General features: G+C 40.3%; 1 protein-coding gene across 1 annotated transcript in view; it reads left to right on the forward strand.

The window, feature by feature from the left end:
* The first annotated feature begins 16,138 nt into the window (after positions 1 to 16,138).
* Positions 16,139 to 19,959, forward strand: part of LOC308091817 (tyrosine-protein kinase CSK-like) — a 40,909-nt gene continuing 37,088 nt past the window's right edge. The window contains exon 1 of the mRNA XM_080437547.1: positions 16,139 to 16,530. The gene's annotated coding sequence lies outside the window, so the exon portion shown is untranslated. The remainder of the gene's footprint in view (positions 16,531 to 19,959) is intronic.

The raw sequence follows: 19,959 nt of genomic DNA on the forward strand, positions 1-19,959 counted from the left end.
TGTTGATGACAAAGTTATCTCATCCTCCTAAGCTCTGAAGGGTGGTGAGACCAAAACGGTTCTGCCCGGTTCTCCTCAGTGGCTGGAACAATTGATCTGCATTTGCACATGGCCATTGACCATTACCATGTGCACGGAACAGCACAGCCCGTTTTTCACTTTCCCCAACTGTCAGCTGTTTATTCGCGTTTTTATGTAAAAAAATGTCGCCATGATTACGGCTGCCCAGCTGTGGGATGGCCCCGTGAGCTATGGGATGAATGGGGATGCCAGATCATGTGCACATATCCCCCCACGGGTATGGACTAGTCTAGATAAAGGAGGTGGCATGGTGCAGTGCAGTAGTGCACGGTGCAGGGGTTCTTTGTTCCACCTCCAATGCGTGGGACTGACCAGTGTAAGTAAGTAGGCCTACATTTTATTTATAAAGCACTTCTCACAGAGAAAACTCACAAAGTGCTTTACATACAATAGAAATGCAACCATTAAAAAGAATAACAGCAGCACAACTGTACAATAGAGCAAAAACAGCAGACACATTACAAAGGAGAACAAATAAGTCAAGCGATTTCCGCGAATACTTGTCCAAACAGAAGTGTTCAAGCGGTTCTTAAAAATGCCCACATACGCTGCAGCTCTCAGGACCTGCGGGAGGGCATTCCAGAGTCTGGGAGCTACAGCCTGAAAGGCTCCGTCTTGGTTATATAGTTGGTTCGAGGGATGAGTAACAGAGAGTGTAGCCTACCAGAGAGGTTCTGGTTCTGCTGCACCACTAACTGTGAGAATGATGGCAGCTACATCTACTGTCTATCTGTCCTCAGTGGTGGAAAAAGTAAAATTTTTTACTCACGTGTAAGTATCAATTCCACAATGTAGAAATACTCGGTTACAGGTAAAAGTCCTGAATTCAAAATTTACTTGAGTAAAAGTACTAAATAGACCGGGAGCCAGGCCCAGCCCTCAGGATGTTCTCTGCTAACTTTTTTTCACTATTATTTCCTGTTAGTATATACCTTGGGCCATCACAAGTTCATACTGAACACCCCCAACTCGGGGCCGTTTGGTCTCAGGGGCCAAATTAATGTTAATGGCAATATTAATTTACAAAAATTACATAAATTGTCTTACACATGAAATTCGGCATGGACTATCCTGACACATAGGGGTAAGTAGCAAAATAGGATTCTGGTGCTTGCTACCATTTGTATTTTTAAATATGACCTACAACATCCCCAGAAACACAAATAAAATACTGTCCGCTTGACAGTAAATAACAAAATAACAACAAAGATGATTATCTTCCAGCACTTTATGGTGAATATCACTGCCTCACTTGTATATACAAAACTTCCCATGTCCATAAGCTTCAATTTCAGCCCAAGATGACCTTTGTATCTTGAAAATTACTCTTTCTGTAGCCAATAGTCTGCACTATACCTCAAATCTGAGAAAATTCAAGTCATAGTAGAGGCCCTAGGAGGGGTCCACGCGCCATTGCTTATTATTTATTTTTCTAGTTTGGATTTTTGGCATCCATAGGATCTCTAATATAGGGATTTTGATCATCCCAAGAAAAAAAGTGGTCCAAAGTGTGTTTTTTTTCAATGTTTTACTACCCCTATGAGACCTGCGGAATTGCTGGCTGGAACGCCGGCGAGACTGTTTTTCGGAGACTGTGGCACGCTCAAATTTAGACTTAGCCCAAAGATAGAGATATCATTTTGGCGAGGGAAAAACAGCCATCACCATTTTCCAAATCTCATGCAGTTTTGGGCAAGAACCATGCAGTTTTTTGCACGCAGTACAAATATGTAATTTCTGCCTATTGTAAAAAGGAGATCACTTTACTGTATCTATAGCTGTATGAGACCACTGTACTTAATCTATTACTGATATGAGACCACTGTACTGTATCTAGACCACTGTACTGCATCTATAGCTGTATGAGTACTGCATCTATAGCTGTATGAGACCATAACTGTATTGCATCTAGACCACTCTGCTGCATCTATATCCCACTGTACTGAATCTATAAACCATTTTACTGCATCTATAGACAAATGGTCCAGTGGTCTACAGAGCCTGGGGGGCCCAGGCTCTGGAACAGCTTGCACTCAGTGGGGGGCGGTCGCCGCAAAGACTCGGTAGATGCAGTACATTGGTCCACAGATGCACTACAGTGGTCTACAGATCACAACAGTGGTCTATAGATGCACTACAGTGGTCTATAGATGCACTACAGTGGTATACAGATGCACTAGAGGGTCTATAGATGCACTAGAGGGGTATATAGATGTCACAGGTAGATTGGCATTCCAGGTAGATTGGAAGTGGAGCGCTTGTTTTTAGGCTCGGGACGGGGCTGCGATGCGAGGACAACGACAACATGAATATACATACATACTGGCTTCAGTGGCGCACTTCGATAATCATTGGACTCCCCATCCACTATCACTGGGAGTCTGGGTTTGACTCCCGCTCGGGACATTACTTTTTCAAACAACCGCGGACTCTTTTTTTTTCGCCGATAAAGTATAGTTTTGGACCATGAGTCCATGACGGAGGCGCTCCGACTAAGGAGACCTTGAGGCCGAGGAGTCGCGCCCGAGCGCCTTCAGGCGCGAGTGCCCGCGACGACCGGCCGATGGTCTCCTAGTCGACTAAGCGCCGTCCGAGTTATGTACCGATAGGCACAGAATAGTAAATGATGTTGTGGGGACTGCGTTTGCCCCGCTATGGTTTGCCCCAACTGCCACTCACTGCACTAACATAGCCCGCCAGCCCCGCCTCCTCAGTCTCGCCCCCTTGTTCGCGGGTGTGAGCGCGCGCGCGTGCATGTGCGCGTATGCGTGTGTGCGTGCTCGTTTGTGTGCGTGTGCATGCGTGCGTGTGTGGTGTGGGACTCATGTGTGGCTTGCATTGCCCTCTGGCGTTGGTTCTACAGAATTGCCTGGGGGGCGGACGGGCGGTGAAAACAAGCGCTTATTTTCCATTCTACCTGGAATGCCAATCTACCTGTAACATATAGATGCACTAGAGGGGTCTATAGATGCACTAAAGGGGCCTATAGATGCACTAGAGGGGTCTATAGATGCACTAGAGGGGTCTATAGATGCACTAGAGTGGTCTACAGATCACAACAGTGGTCTATAGATGCACTAGAGTGGTCTATAGATGCACTACAGTGGTCTATAGATGCACTAGAGTGGTCTATAGATGCACTAGAGGGGTCTATAGATGCACTAGAGGGGCCTATAGATGCAATTTAGTGGTCTACAGATCACAACAGTGGTCTACAGATGCACTGTGGTGGTCTACAGATCACGACAACGGTCTACAGATGCAGTATAGTGGTCTACAGATGCACTGCTGTGGTCTATAGATACAGTAGTTAGTCTATAGATACAGTACAGTAGTCTCATACAGCTATAGATCCAGTGCAATGGTCTCTAGATGCAGTACAGTGGTCTTAAGATGTAGCATAATGGTCTATAGATGCAGTACAGTGGTCTTAAGATGCTGTACAATGGTCTATAGATGCAGTACAGTGGTCTTAAGATGTAGTATAATGGTCTCTAGATGCAGTACAGTGGTCTTAAGATGCTGTACAATGGTCTATAGATGCAGTACAGTGGTCTTAAGATGTAGTATAATGGTCTCTAGATGCAGTACAGTGGTCTTAAGATGCTGTACAATGGTCTATAGATGCAGTACAGTGGTCTTAAGATGTAGTATAATGGTCTCTAGATGCAGTACAGTGGTCTTAAGATGCTGTACAATGGTAGATGCTGTACAATGGTCTATAGATGCAGTACAGTGGTCTTAAGATGCTGTACAATGGTCTATAGATGCAGTACAGTGGTCTTAAGATGTAGTATAATGGTCTATAGATGCAGTACAGTGGTCTTAAGATGCTGTACAATGGTCTATAGATGCGCAGTACAGTGGGATATAGATGCAGCACAGTGGTCTAGATGCAATACAGTCATGGTCTCATACAGCTATAGATGTAGTACAGTGGTCCAAATACAGTACAGTGGTCTCATATCAGCAATAGATAAAGTACAGTGGTCTCATACAGCTATAGATACAGTACAGTGGTCTCCTTTTTAAAATAGGCAGAATACGCAGTACAAATATACATATTTGTACTGTGTGCAAAATGGTTCTTGCCCAAAACTGCATGAGATTTGGAAAATGGTGATGGCTGTTTTTCCCTCGCCAAAATGTGGTCTAGCATGACAAGGTTGGTCCCATTGAAAACCTGAGGTTGTCTAGAATCAAATGATCTCTATCTTTGGGCTACATGTAAATTTGAGCGTGCCACAGTCTCCGAAAGACAGTCTTGCCGGCGTTCCAGCCAGCAATCCCGCAGGTCTCATAGGAGTAATAAAACATTGAGAAAAACACACTTTGGACCACTTTTTTTCTTGGGATGATCAAAATCCCTATATTAGAGGTCCTATGGATGCCAAAAATCCAAACTAGAAAAATAAATAATAAGCAATCGCGCGTGGACCCCTCCTAGGGCCTCTACTATGACTGAATATTAAATTTTCTCAGATTTTAGGTATAGTGCAGAATTCTGGCTACAGAAAGAGTAATTTTGAAGATACAAAGGTCATCTTGGGCTCAAATTGAAGCTTATGGACATGGGAGGTTTTCTATATACAAGTGAGGCAGTGATATTCACCATAAAGTGCTGGAAAATAATCATCTTTGTTGTTATTTGTCAAGCGGACAGTTTTTGTGTGTTTGTCATATTTAAAAATACAATGGTAGCAAGCACCAGAATCCTATTTTGCTACTTACCCCTATGTGTCAGGATAGTCCATGCCGAATTTCATATGTGTAAGACAATTTATGTAATTTTAGTAAATTAATATTGCCATTAACATTAATTTCGCCCCAAAAAGGGGTTTTGGGGCCCCTGAGACCAAACGGCCCCGAGTTGGGGGTGTTCAGTATGAACTTGTGATGGCCCAAGGTATATGCTAACAGGAAATAATAGTGAAAAAAAGTTAGCAGAGAACATCCTGAGGGCTGGGCCTGGCTCCCGGTCAAAAACGTACTTAAAGTACCAAAAGTAGAAAGTACTCATTTTTCAGAATGTCTCATTTCACAAGTTTTTAAATGTATCAATTGGATAAAAAAATCTTTTGAAGATAGCAGATCTACAAGCTCACAATGCCTCGCATCGTGACACATTGTGAGCTTGTAGATCTGCTATTTTCAAATGGCCGAAATATATATAGGGTTGAAGTGGTTAATGTATGTTTTGTAATAATAATCCAAATCTATAAAGTAACTAAAGTTTTGAAATAATTGTAGTCGAGTAAAAGTACAATATTTGCCTCGAGATGTAGTGGAGTAGAATAAGTTGGAAATACTCAAGTAAAGTACGTACATGTACCTAGTTACTTTCCACCACTGGTTTTGATTTTAATAATGTAATACCTCTTGTCAACCAGTAATGGTAGGCCTACTACGTGACCACTGGCTATACATTTCTCAGTAGATGAGCAGGTAGATCAAATACGACCACCACAGTTGTTTTAGTCATTATATCGTTTGGATGATTGTTTTTGGCTTAACCCATTAAGACCTGGGACGCATCTGTGTCATTCTAGATTTGAGCTATGTGGTCAAGACGGACACTGCCTTTCTCACTTTACCTTTATAGCCTCACATGTTCCATTATTTTCTGTTTAACATATGCATTTATCAAACTACTCATTTCATATTCATTTCATTTATACAAACACAGAGACAATTGTTTGTTTGAAACATACCACTTTATTTTATGTTAAAAGTTTAAAGCTCATCACCACACCAAACAAACACACATACTTGCCATGTCCTCTTCCTGGTCTGAGGATCAGAAAGGAGTACCATATGACCACAGTGCTCCTTATATGGAGGGGTATGGGAATTGGGACATACCATGTGACAGGGGAGTGTGGGATTTCTGTGTAAGGTATATTATGATTGAAAAGAGTTGGGTTGCTAAAACATGATTAATACTTTTTATATGATTAATGATTTCTGTAAAGTTTGGAAAATGTTTTCTTTGTTGAAGTTCACTAGTACTATATGTGAAGGTGTTGAAGTAAACTGTCCTTTAAGACAGATGGTTGAGGCCACCATGCAGAGGCCCAGGTTAGATGATTTCAGTCAGTCTAGTTTCAGGCCTGAGTAAGGAAAGTCATGGGCACTATGCTGCTAATGCTCTGCCCTTTATATCAGTCTGACAGAGTCAGTTTATTCTCTGGACTGTTGCTTGTTTGAAGCATGTAAGTTTATTGTTTTGTATTTTTTTTAATTACCTTTTTTTTTAAAACTATTTTTGAACATTTTTTGTGCACATTGAAAAATAGATCTGGATTATTGCAACATTTGGTTTGTCATTCTGTCTACCTAGCCCTCATCAGAAAGAACTCTTTTACAAGCTAAAAAAGCATTATTTTACACTTTGGCTATTCAAAAATAGTAGATATACAAGCTCATAGCGCGGCGAGCTTGTATATCTGCTATTTTTGAATATATATATATATATATATGCAAATCTTTGAATATATATATATATATATATATATATATATATATATATATATATATATATAATTTTTTTAAAGCCAACATTTGTAACTCAAATCTTTGCTTCTGGCGGTCCCTGGAACGAAATATTTTGAGATGGGGGTCCGCGGCCAAATACATATCATGTTGGGGGTCCTTGACATGAAAAAGTTTGAGAACCACTGACAGCCACCAGCAACATTAGGATTTAGAAGACATTTTGTAGAATCGGTCTCAGGTCTTAATGGGTTAATACATTGTAGCTTTTGTTTACAGGAGACCCACTTGTTGACAGCTCAGCACCAGCGATGCCTGCTGTTAGCAGCCTAGTATTGGCGATAATGATGATGCCGATAATCATGGTATAGTTATACGTTCAACATTTAAGAATACTGCAACAACAAGAAGTGAATCATATGCATGCTAAAGCTCCCGTTATGCATAAACTTAGAATACTTACTGAAATGGTTTTGCTACTTAACACATTGAATGCCAAAAACGGTCCGGACCGTTTTTGAGGGTCCAAACGAGAAGTGCCGAAAACGGTCCGGACCGTTTTTGACCCAATTCTATTTTTATACATGTGGGCCACGTGGGGCGCTAAAACGAAACTTTGACATCACCCAAGCAGTTTCTGAGAAGAAGAGGCTGGATGTGGCTCCATGTCAAAAATCCTTCCGGTCGGCGTTTTCAATGTTATCTCCTTGATTAAAAGCTTAATATCTCCATTTCTTTTTAATGTGGTGGAAACGAGCCGTTTTCGATCGGCGATCACGCTGCAATGGAGGGTCGCGTTGGAAATATTATTGTTCCAGGCGTTAGTCGGGACCCTCCGCCGTCTCGCACGCACGCTTTGTTTACATGCATTTCCGCGTCGGGGCTTCTCACAGCACGAAATGTATAACGCAAGTGGATGGAAGAAATGCTGGCACTCAACGTATAATATTTTAATAAACCTCTGGCACCCAATGTGTTAAAGCCAGGCTGTTGTTTATCAGTATTTATCTTGGTATATTATATACCAAATTTGTACTAATACTATACTGTAGGCCTGACCGCGATTATTCGAATAGTCGACTAATCAGTCGAGGGGAGTCTGAGTCGACTGCCAATCTCTTAGTCGAATTATGAAAACAATTATGAAAAAAATTTAATTATTCAACTGAGAGATTGGCCTAATTTGTTATATTAATTAACTAATAGTTTGACAAAAATAGGATAAACATCATGATTTATTGGGAGAAACCAAGCAAGTGTTAAATCAGACATTAAGCACCCCTACAGCCCAAATGGAATGTTCCTCTATTGCATAACATCTTTTTTGCATGATTCGACTGAGAGATTGGCAGTCGAATCAGACTGATTCGACTGCCAATCTCAGTGGAATCATGCCAAAAAATAAATAAATAAGTAAAAAATAGTTTATATTTTCTTGGTGTTGCATTAGTCGACTATTAGTCGACTATAGGCAACATTTGGCCAATCAGATTTGACTATAGAAATCCTTAGTCGGGGACAGGCCTACTATACTGTATATAATCATCATCCATATCATTTTTATCAATGAATTCATTAATGTATTTTTGTTAACAGCTTCCAGGTAGATGAACAGGATGTTGCTGTCAACTTCCAGCCAGACAGAAGACATCCTGCCATCCTACCCCATCACTGGATCCGGTCAACAACAACAAACACCTTGGACTCACTACGGACAATAAGCTCACTTCTATACATAAACCTTTCAGGATTCAAATTATAAAACAGCAAAAGTAGCAGATCTACAAGCTCAAAACGCGTCGCTTCGCGCTTCAAGCTTGCAGATCTGCTACTTTTGATGCTTTTGTGTGACGCTGTAGCATGATCAAGTAGGGCGTTAATTTACGAAAAAACACAAAGATGAAGATGAGAGGTTTCTGCCTGACGGCAACAATATACACTTAGTTGTACGACAGATACCGAAAATAGGCTATCTACAAGCTCAAAACACATCGCATCACTACAAATGCTATAAATGTTTGCCTATACAACATGATTTGTATCCCACACACACACACACACCCACTGTGCCCGCCCGCCCACCAATGTCAAGGACACTGGCATAGCACAGGTCAGTTTTTACATACACCCAGATCATCCTATAATTCTACAAAGCTCTGTGGCTCTGTGTGTGCGTCTGTGTGTGTGTGCGTCCCCAAAATCTCTTCTGCCAGGTTCTCCTCAGTGCCTGGAGCAATTGATCTGTATTTGCACACAGCCATTGACCAACAGCATGCGCACGGAACACCGACGCCCGTTTTTCACTTTACCCAAATTCAAGCCGTTTAATAGCCTTTTTCCAAACCTCTGTTTAACTCTATGGCCAGTGTTTTCGGCGTTTACTGCGCATGCGTGGCCAAGTGCGCATGCACGCGCAGCCACGTACGTGCGCATGCACGTTGGGGTTGCCAAATCATGTGTGTGAAACAAGCGTGTGCGTCCCCAAAATCATACTTTGGGTGCTCATATCCCCCGACGGGTATGGTCTAGTTAATATTTATAATTGATTGATTGAGCACTTTATTGAAAATGAATTCAAAAGGATAAATACACAAGTTTCCATTTGTGTTTTGGTTTGAGGGCAGGCAGGGAGCAACAATACAAATACAAAACGGGGACAAAAAACTAAACACAAAAACAAAACAATGTATAATTTACATCCCCTCTGAGTGTCCATACAACGTGGCCACACAGTCTCCCGTTTGATAATCTAATATACAGATTATTCTTATCTGAATCACTGGTAGCCAAGTATGTCGGCTCTATCTGGACCTTCAGCAATAGATGTTAATAAGGAGCAGTGGTGGAAAAGGTCCTCCATTTTTTTTACTTAAGTAAAAGTACCAATACTTAGTACTCCGTTACAAGTAAAAGTCCGGAATTCAAAATTTACTCGATTAAAAGTACAAAATCTGCAAAGTAACTAGTAACTAAAGTTTTCAAATAATTGTAAAAGTACAATATTTGGATCTGAGATGTAGTGGAGTAAAAGTATTAAATTGAAAATACTCAAGTACAAACACCTACAAATTGTACTTAAATGTACTTAGTTACTTTCCACCACTGCCTAGGAGTAAGACTCACTTCCTGCCTATATACTGTACATTGTTGTGCGACAACGCATTACATGACGTTGTAGCTTGTGCATCTGCTATTTATTTTATTATATATTATTTATTTTACACACACACACACACACACACACAGACACACACACACACACCCACACCCACACCCACACCCACACCCACACACCCACACCCATCCACCACTGCCAAGAACTTTGCCATAGGTCACTTTACAGTTTTTACATACGCACAGAGATGTTTATTACAGATGTTTATAACCTAGGAGTAAGAACCTTGCACCTTAAGTTTTTCTGTTATTTTATTATTCCTTCTGGTTTATTTCCTTATTTATTATTATTATTATTATTGATGCTGCTACAATGGATGACATTAGAGGAAAGATAGGTATTCATTTACATGTGAGAAGTACATTAAACACTTAAGGTTGGTGGTCATAATCGTTGCCAAAATATTTATACAATTTCCCAAAAAATATTTGTAGAGGTTTTTGAAAGTTATTTGTCATGTCTGCCCTGGTCTGAGCAATTCGGATTTTTTTTAACGAAGCCTAAAAGCCAAGTAAAAGCGGAAATTTGTATTAATATGTTCCAATGTTCAATACCAAAAAGACTTAATAAAATTAGGTCTTTTATTTTTTACTCATTTTCTCCCCAATTTAGTCGTGCCAATTAATTCCTCCCCACACACATTTATGTCTGTTGTGACTGCTGTCGTATCCTACTGGCTCACCTGCCCCCACCGGGACACTCCTGACAGGCTCCACCCCCCAGCCCATAGGAGTACATGCAGTGACAAATATCACCCTGCCCGCCCGGCTTCCCTCCCCCAAACACGGGACAATTCTGTTAGTACAGACGCTTGACAAAGCCGGATACACCACGGTGGATTCAAACCCACAACCCCCGCGGTGGTGCACAGGCACTTTACCACTGCGCCTCCCAAGTTCCATGGTGTCTTGATCCTATAATATTCAGATGGTCAGAACATGTCCTAAGGTCAAGGGTTAACATCATGCAGTACATACTGTATACTCTTCATAATGATAATGATACTGAATTTTATTTGTATAGCACCTTTCCAAACAAAGTTACAAAGTGCTGAACAGCGCAAGGTTAAAAAACAACAATGCAAAACCCAAAATAGAAAAAACCCAAAATAGAAAGGCCCAATCACCCCGTGTTCTGTCCGGCCCTTTAAAGACGACCTGGATTCTTCATTCACGGCCGCTGTCAGTTGTGATATGAGTCTAGAGTAGGCTAGTGGCAGCGCGCCCACCGGAGCAGAGTGTTCCAAATGTGCCTTATCATTCCATTCTCTTTGTACAGGTTGCTACTTAACGTATAACGTGCTAACTGTGTTATCCAGGGCAAGTATTGTAGCTATTATATTTCTTCTTTAATGTGTTAACACCTCAGAGGGCAGGTTCCAGTACTTTGTATTTTTGTGTTTGCCCAGTTCAGACTAGAGTAGTCAGGTAGGGTAAGTTCTTGTTTTCTCTGGAGTGTATTATTCAGATAGCCAGCGTTGGGGGTTCCCTAGTGGTTTAGGAAGTATTGTTTGTTTTATTTAGTTCTTTGATTTGGTTCCTGTCCAGCCCTATTCATATTACGCACGAGTAGCACCTCACTGTATATATTTGCACTGATTGTATGCCACAATTTAATATGTCCTCTTAGCCAGTGGAGCCAGTGGAGCTTTAGTTACCGTGAGCTGTGTTTTATTTTTCTGTTTTTCGATCTTCAAATCATACAATCTCTTAAAATCAGCGTGAGTTTCCTTTTTGTTGTTAGCGCGGTAGTTCCTGGCCAAACAGGAAACCGGTGTGGTAGTTCCTGGCCAAACAGAAAACCGGTGCATTTCCGCTTCCGTTTTCCGGCCAGATGACGTCATTTTCGCGGGAGAGTCTCCCCCGACACCGTTCAATAGAAAATATATAAATAAAAGGCTTTCGGGGGTGAAATTCATGGAGTGGGTGTTGTGAAACATTTGCCACTCACAAAAGATATACAATTTAACTTTAGTTTTATTGAAAAAGTTACCTAGTATTACTTTAAGTTTGGCTTGAACCATCTTGGCTTGTTGCCAGTCGCGTAACGAGGCAAGTTGGCAACAGTATGCCCCGACGCGAGGCGGTCACAGCGGGCTGCGCGAGCGTGCATGTGTGCCCGTAGTGCGCGCACGCGCAAAATTTTGCGGTTATTAGTGGTTTCTGATTCGCGGGTTTGTGACGGATTTCGGGTACATAAACAACGGTTTTGTAACAATGTTAAGGGGCACACCCAGGTTTATTTTTATATATATATATATATATATATATATTTTTTTTTTTGGGGTGGGGAGGTGCCCCTAACGTCATGGGCCCCAACGCAACCGCGTTGTCTGCGTGACGGTAGTGACGCCCCTGCTTGTTGCGTTCCTACTCCCCTAGACCCGGTGGGTCGTAACACCCCAGGTTAGTATTTGGTACCGCCTTATTTGACGATCTAAGAATGTGCTCAGACTTAGGAGGCATATCAATTCATTCATAGGACTAAGATCACACTGTACAAATACTATTCATTGCAGTAATAGCACTGTACAAGTGACTCAGCATCTTCTTTAGGAACCATTATACATTACAATACATCTGCTGTAAATGTAAATGTTATACACTGAATGTTTCCAGTCCACCTCATAGTTCACAATTAGAAATGGCTTTTAAAATGCAAGACGTAAAATATGCCTAGTTCCTCCCACAAAATAGTGCCCAGTTCTCCTCAAACGGTGCCCAGTTCTCCTAAAATAATTTCTAGAGCCATCACACGCTAAGTGTGATGGCTCAGGTGCACCTGATTCGGATGCTAAGCCGGTGGATCGCTCTAGAAACTGACTGACGATTGCAAATGGCGATGATCACCCCCTCAATCATCACTTCACATTACTGCCATCTGGGCGGAGATACAGAACCTTAAACTGGAGGAGAGCTCGCTTTTTGACTCCCTCACTCCCTCACCTGCTCCACCCAGGATTTCTCACTCTACAGTGATAGAGCCATTTGACTATTGTCACCTCCTCCACCCAAGTGTGCAACCTCCCCCACGTAAACCAGCTCACAAAAACAGCAAACATTTGTGACCAAATTTGACTGGGAGACAGTCATCTAGCATTTTTTCATTTTCATTTTTTCATATCATATGAAAGCAGGGAATCATAGCAAAATAATTATATATTTGTTAATAAGATTGAGTGAATAGTTTTGAAACTACAGCTTATAGAACTGAGGTCAAGTTAAAACTCAAGCAGAGAAAACACCACTTGAATTAGAGGTTGCTAGCCATAACCTTATATCTTAGCTACATGTTTATGCATTTATTTCATATTTACATGTCGATTTAAGCTCTGACATTTATGTCAGACATACTCTTGTATGTGAAGAGTCTAACTGGGCTATTAACTCATTTAAAAAAAAAATATATATAGCAAAAAAAAAGATTTCTGCTTTCCTGAAGCTTTACCTTGGTCAGTAGGCTCTGCAGTGAGAGGCTTTACCCATCCCTAGTGGTAAAACCCTTCAAGGTTACCACTAGGGATGGGTAAAGACTGTCACTGCAGAGCCTTACTGACAGAGGTTACCACTAGGGATGGGTAAAGCCTCTCACTGCAGAGCCTACTGACCAAGGTTACCACTAGGGATGGGTAAAGTCGGAGCGCTGGTGTTCTTTCTTACCCCCCCTGTTTTAAATTTAATATATTTTTTTTTATGTGAATATATTTTTATTTTTATTTAACCTTTTTAGCCTAGCCGAGTATGCCAAATGTGAAAAGGTAAAAGGCATTTATTTTATTTTCCCTGCAGTCGTTAATGAGTGTGAAATTCCCAAGGTTCTATGCTATCCAGTATATATGCTATGTACCCGCTGACAACAATCTTTTTATTCACAACCTTAATGAGATTGTATGTAATTTACAATTACTGGAAGCTTTAGAATAGTTTTTGTGATCAAATATTGACATTATGAAATAAAACATTTAATATAAACATACATTTGTTTTTATTTATTCTACGAAAGCTCCCCTCCGATCTTCATAATGCTTTTTTTCCCCTTTTAGCTGTTGCTGTATTTTAATTGCATTTTAATTGATATAGCCATCTATATATCGTGCTCATTTGATTTTAATTATCTCCCGCAGGCCGGGGGTGGGGTGTGCGTGTGTGTCTCTCAAAGCTCTGGACGGATAAGCGCCAAACCTTTTGTGCACACAGTCAGTAGGCCAAGGGAGTACCTCCACCACAATGTATTCAAAATCGGCCTCATGGTGGCACTATACTAGCCTGCTTTTCATTTTGGCCTGTAACTCTAAATTGAAATGTATTTTTCGCCCTGGATTACTGGAAAAACGATGCATGATAATGATGTACCGTGCATGTTCAAATCATGATTTATACTTTACATTACTTAAAGGGATAGTTCACCCCCAAAAATACTTTTATCCTATCGATTAGTCACCCCATGGAGACTTGAATTTTTTTGTCGCATTCCTAAGCCAATAATTTGATGACCAGCGGACCAGTTGGCAGCGGTTCCAGTAGGAGACACAAAGGAGACTCTTTGTGTCTCCTATACCGGAACCGCTGCCAGTCATCAAATTATTGGCTTAGGAATTTATTCAAGTCTCCATGGGGTGACTAATCAATAGAAAAAAAGCCATTTCTTTTGGTGAACTATCCCTTTAAGGCCATTTTCCAAAGCATACATTTAATATTACAGTTATGTGGTGCCCACAATGTTTAGGTGCCCTCTGGACCTGTATCCCAGCCAACGCCTTTCCACCTGCTCTGCTCTCTGTCTGAGATGCAGTGGTGGAAAATGTACTCACATTCTTTACTTAAGTAAAAGTATCAATACTGCAATATAGAAATACTCTGTTACCTTTACTTGAGTAAAAGTACACAATTATTGACATCAAAATGTACTTAAAGTACCGAAAGTAAAAGTCCTCATTAAGCAGAATGTCCAATTTCAATTTCAATTTTCTTGTAGATATTTTAGCTATTTTCAAATGACCGAAATGTATATGGGGCTGAAGTGGTTAATGCATGTTTTGTAATAATATAATAATCAAAATCTACACAGTAACTAAAGTTTTCAAATAAGTGTATTGGAGTAAAAGTACAATATTTGCCTCTGAGATGTAGTGGAGTAGAAGTAAAAGTATTGGCAATTGGAAATACCCAATTAAAGTACAAATACCTCAAATTTGTACTTAAGTACAGTACTTGAGTACATGTACTTAGTTACTTTAGACCACTGCTGAGATGCAGGGTGTGTGACGGTGTGTGAATCGTGTAGGTCGTTACATTTGGCTGGAACATAATCCTGACTTCAATGTGAATCACTGCTTTCTTTCAAAACTGGCCTTAAAAATCATCTACAGTATCAGGAGACCACAAGGGGAGATAGATGCTGATTCCCATAGAAATGAGGCTCTGTGTTTCCTTTTTCTCCTTTGTACTTATAGTATTTTGTATTTGTTCATGACATGTATTATTATTGTTCATGCTATGTTGATGAATTGAATGCATAAGACCACAATGGAAACAAGTCCCCAGGACCTTTTTGTGTTATCCTTTTAGCCTTAATGTCTGACTGTACCACGTGCTGTTTACATTTCTGACTAATTAGGTATTCGATCGATCGATCGATCCAATCAATCAATCAATCAATCAATCCACAATGGATTAATTAATTATTAAACAAAGAAAAATCGAAAAGTGATAAATACTAACTGGACGATCACCCACAGTTTGAAATGACAATTATTTTGACAATTAAGTGCATGCTATTAACCACTTAAATCCTCAATACTTAGTAAACTTGACCTTTGGCTCTGACAGGTTGTCAGCTTAAGTGAGGGGTACTGTGCAAAAGACTGTTGCTTTAAGTCATTATAATTAGAAATATTCTCAAAATAATTATAACCTTTCCCAAAAATAATGATGGCATGTTAGCATCTCAAAAATATTATTGTATCTCAAAATGATGAGAAACTTTATTAGCACATTATTTCATTATATTATCAAAAAAATTGGATAGAAAAGGGCTTCCATAACTTACTGCACAAGTATGAATTTGGGAAAAAGTGTGACCCCTGGAGTCACACAATTCGATAGCTGATCAATTCGGTCGTAACACATGTAGTTGAAGTTAAGGAGCTTCCTGCCTCAGCACAACTTCACTGTCAAGAGGCAACATGTTGTGAGCTTGTAGATCAGCTATTTTCACAATATTTATCTGGGGGGGGGGGGTGTCCCCGGTTAAAATATGATTATTTTGGGGGGCCACGGCCTGAAAAGGTTGAGAACCACGGACTTACTACTGCACAAGTATGAATTTGTGGAAAAAGTGCGACCCCTGGAGTCACACAATTCTATAGGTTGTCAGTTCGGTCGTAACGCATTAGGTTGAAGTGAAGGCGCTTCCTGTCTCAACGTCTCATCTCTGTCTTCTGTCCAAGTTGTTTTCTTCTGCCCAAGGCTTTTCTTTACCATTATATGCAGTGAAACAACGACTAGTATAGTTTTTTTAATCCTAACAAATATTTGCTGCTTTCTAAGTTTTCTTGCAGTAAAGCTTATCGTTATGTTACAGTTGGTTCGGCGGGCGGAAATATTCCATGTTTAATTTCCTCAAACCAAAAAAAGTCGCTGCTTATGGTTTTGAGTTCCTTGAACTTTCTCTGGTGTTTTTATAGTTCATTTTATTGTTTAGGTTGTTGGACGGATGTTTTCAGATGGAAACATGCATGAATAGCAGCTGAAACACGCGATCAATCACTCCTTCATCAACAGGTAAGATATGATCATACATAATAATAACTCTTTACATACATCATGTAACGTGGGTGCGACGCCCTTAATGAACTTATTCATATTACAGTCCTGGATAAGTTTAGTCTACAGTGTGTTTCTGCATGAGATGGATAGGTAGATAGATAGATAGATAGATATAGTTAGATGGATATAGGTAGGTAGATCTATCTATCTATCTATCTATCTATCTATCTTATCTATCTTATCTATCTATCGATCTATCGATCTATATATATCGATCTGTCTATATAGATATATAGATTAGCCTTAGGTCAAGAACTCTTGTAGATGTATTTGATCGATCTTTTATGTCAAAATCGATATATAAATATAATCTACAAGAGTCTTGATCTAAGTGTAGATAGATATAGGTAGGTAGGTAGATAGATAGATAGATATAGGTAGGTAGGTAGATAGATAGGTAGATAGATAGAGGTAGATATATATAGAGTTAGATATATATAGAGGTAGGTAGGTAGGTAGGTAGGTTGGTAGGTAGATAGATAGATAGATAGATAGATATAGGTGGTAGATAGATCTAGAGATAGGTAGATAGATAGATAGATAGATAGATAGATATAGGTGGTAGATAGATCTAGAGATAGGTAGATAGATAGATAGATAGATAGATAGATAGATAGATATTATATCTATCTATCTATCTATCTATCTATCTATCTATCTATCTATCTATCCATCTATCTACCTATCTCTAGATCTATCTACCACCTATATCATATAGGTGGTAGATAGATCTAGAGATAGGTAGATAGATGGATAGATATAGGTAGGTAGGTAGATAGATATAGGTAGGTAGATAGATAGGTAGATACTGTAGGCAAAGGCAAGTTTGTATAACACATTTTTCAACAACAACAAGGCAATTCAAATTGCTTTACACAAACCAAGACCATTAGGAAACCACAGACACATACATACAGACAGGCAGACAGACAGACAGACAGGCTGGATGAAGATGTGTATAATGTTGTCATTATAGTGATATACAGGCCTAAGTAATTATTCATGTAAAATCATACCCTGTGAATATGTGCATGCATTCTATTGCCTATGCATTGATTATTATATATGGACTATCAATACACACACACACACACACACACACACACACACACACACACACACACACACACACACACACACACACACACACACACGTTTGTGTTACTACTACCATACTTGTGAGGACATTTCTAAGGTAACCCTGAAGCCAAAAATAGCCGACCTGCAAGCTCACAACGTGTCGCGCTGCAACGTGTTGTGGTGAGCTTGTATATCTGCTGTTTTTGCTAAGTATAAATCAGGCAAAACTCTACTAGCCCTAACTGCTAAAGCTAATGTCTAAATGTGTAATCCTTCCTACCAACCCCAACCTGGATCTCGTCCTAACTGTAAGACTAAAAAGTCTTCTTTAATCATAAAACAAACCATTTCTTTAGTGAGCAGCACTGGGACAATTATCCACACAATGTGTATGTCTTTATCAAATTCTACTAAACTATAGTCACACACACACACACACACACACACACACACACACACACACACACATACACAGTGAGTACAGTAGATAACATATCGTTGCTGTCGGATGGAGAAATCATCCAAAACCGTTCCTTTTTTATTATTATTGTGAAAATAGCCGATCTACACTCTGGTGTGATGAAGTGGGGCATTGATTTACAGAAAGAACATACGATATGTTTACATTCTCTTGAAGGTCAGAGGTCAGTTGAGCGGTATCCAGCTCAGTGAAAACACGAGCCTTCATCACTGTAACCGTCAAATCATCAATCAGAGTCTGGTATATCAGGGTCTGTTTCCAGTGACAGAGTCTGGTATATCAGGGTCTGTGTCCAGTGACAGAGTCTGGTATATCAGGGTCTGTGTCCAGTGACAGAGTCTGGTATATCAGGGTCTGTTTCCAGTGACAGAGTCTGGTATATCAGGGTCTGTGTCCAGTGACAGAGTCTGGTCTGTGTCCAGTGACAGAGTCTGGTATATCAGGGTCTGTGTCCAGTGACAGAGTCTGGTATATCAGGGTCTGTTTCCAGTGTCAGAGTCTGGTATATCAGGGTCTGTTTCCAGTGTCAGAGCCTGGTATATCAGGGTCTGTTTCATTTTTCAATTTTTTTTTTTAGTTAAATAGCGAAAATAGCAGCTGTATCGACATCTGAAAACACAAGTGTGTGTGTGCATGCACGTCACGTATAGGGGATCTCAGCTTTTGTCAGATGTTGAAAAATAAACCCCATGCCGTTTAACGAGGGGCTACCCCTTTAACGGACAGCAACTGTTTTTATGTTTTTGTTTCTCTGAAAATTACGTTCTTTCTTTGCCCCCCCCCACTCACACACCATATCATTTTTTTAACACATCCCACCCCCACACAACACAAGCACCTACACCTGAAACTTTTTTATACTTGTACACACACACACGTACACACACACACACACACACACACACACACACACACACACACACACACACACACACACACACACACACACACACACACACACACACACACACACTCACAGAGAGAGAGCTAATTATATTTATGTGATCAATGGAAACATAGTGTAAATTCTGAGAAAATATGCATTCATAAAATACAAAAAAGGAGGGGAGGGGGGCTTTGACCTCTTGAACCCTAGCTTCGCTAGTCTGCAGAGAACATTCTGCAAAAATAGCAGATCTATACACAGATTACACACACACACACACACAGAGCAACATCTCTGCTACTCCCTGTGGTGTAACTTCACCCTGTCTTATCTGATAGACAGGGTGATGTGTGTGTGTGTGTGTGTGTGTGTGTGTGTGTGTGTGTGTGTGTGTGTGTGTGTGTGTGTGTGTGTGTGTGTGTGTGTGTGTGTGTGTGTGTGTGTGTGTGTGTGTGTGTGTGTGTGTGTGTGTGTGTGTGTGTGTGTGGTACATATTTACTGTACCTGATATATAGGATGTAATGCATGTAAATCTTAGAGTTTTGAGCTGGTTGACACTAGTGTGAAGGCAGACAGGACGGCACTCTTTTATTTGAGTGCACGTTTGTCTCTTCATTTGCGTTTCGCTCCCACGATCTGTGCCTCACTAATGAAACTCTCATTATGACTGGATCAGTTTCCATCTGTGGTAGTTATTTGTGAGGTGCTGCTGGGTGGGTTTCCTCCGCAGTGGGTTCTGAAGAACGTCTGGAGGGAAACGCTTATATTTTGGGGTCTTTTTCTGCCTTTGATTGATGATAGTCCACAGCGAAGAGAGACAGGGAGAGAGAGTCAGGGATAGGGCTGTCACTATTACAAATTTAAGTTGACGATTAATTGTCACTTGAATAATTGCAATTAACGATTTAGTTGTGTGTTTTCTGCATTGAACATTGCA

The sequence above is a fragment of the Gymnoscopelus braueri genome, assembly GCF_963280865.1.
Source record: "Gymnoscopelus braueri genome assembly, chromosome: 9".
NCBI lineage: Eukaryota > Metazoa > Chordata > Actinopteri > Myctophiformes > Myctophidae > Gymnoscopelus > Gymnoscopelus braueri.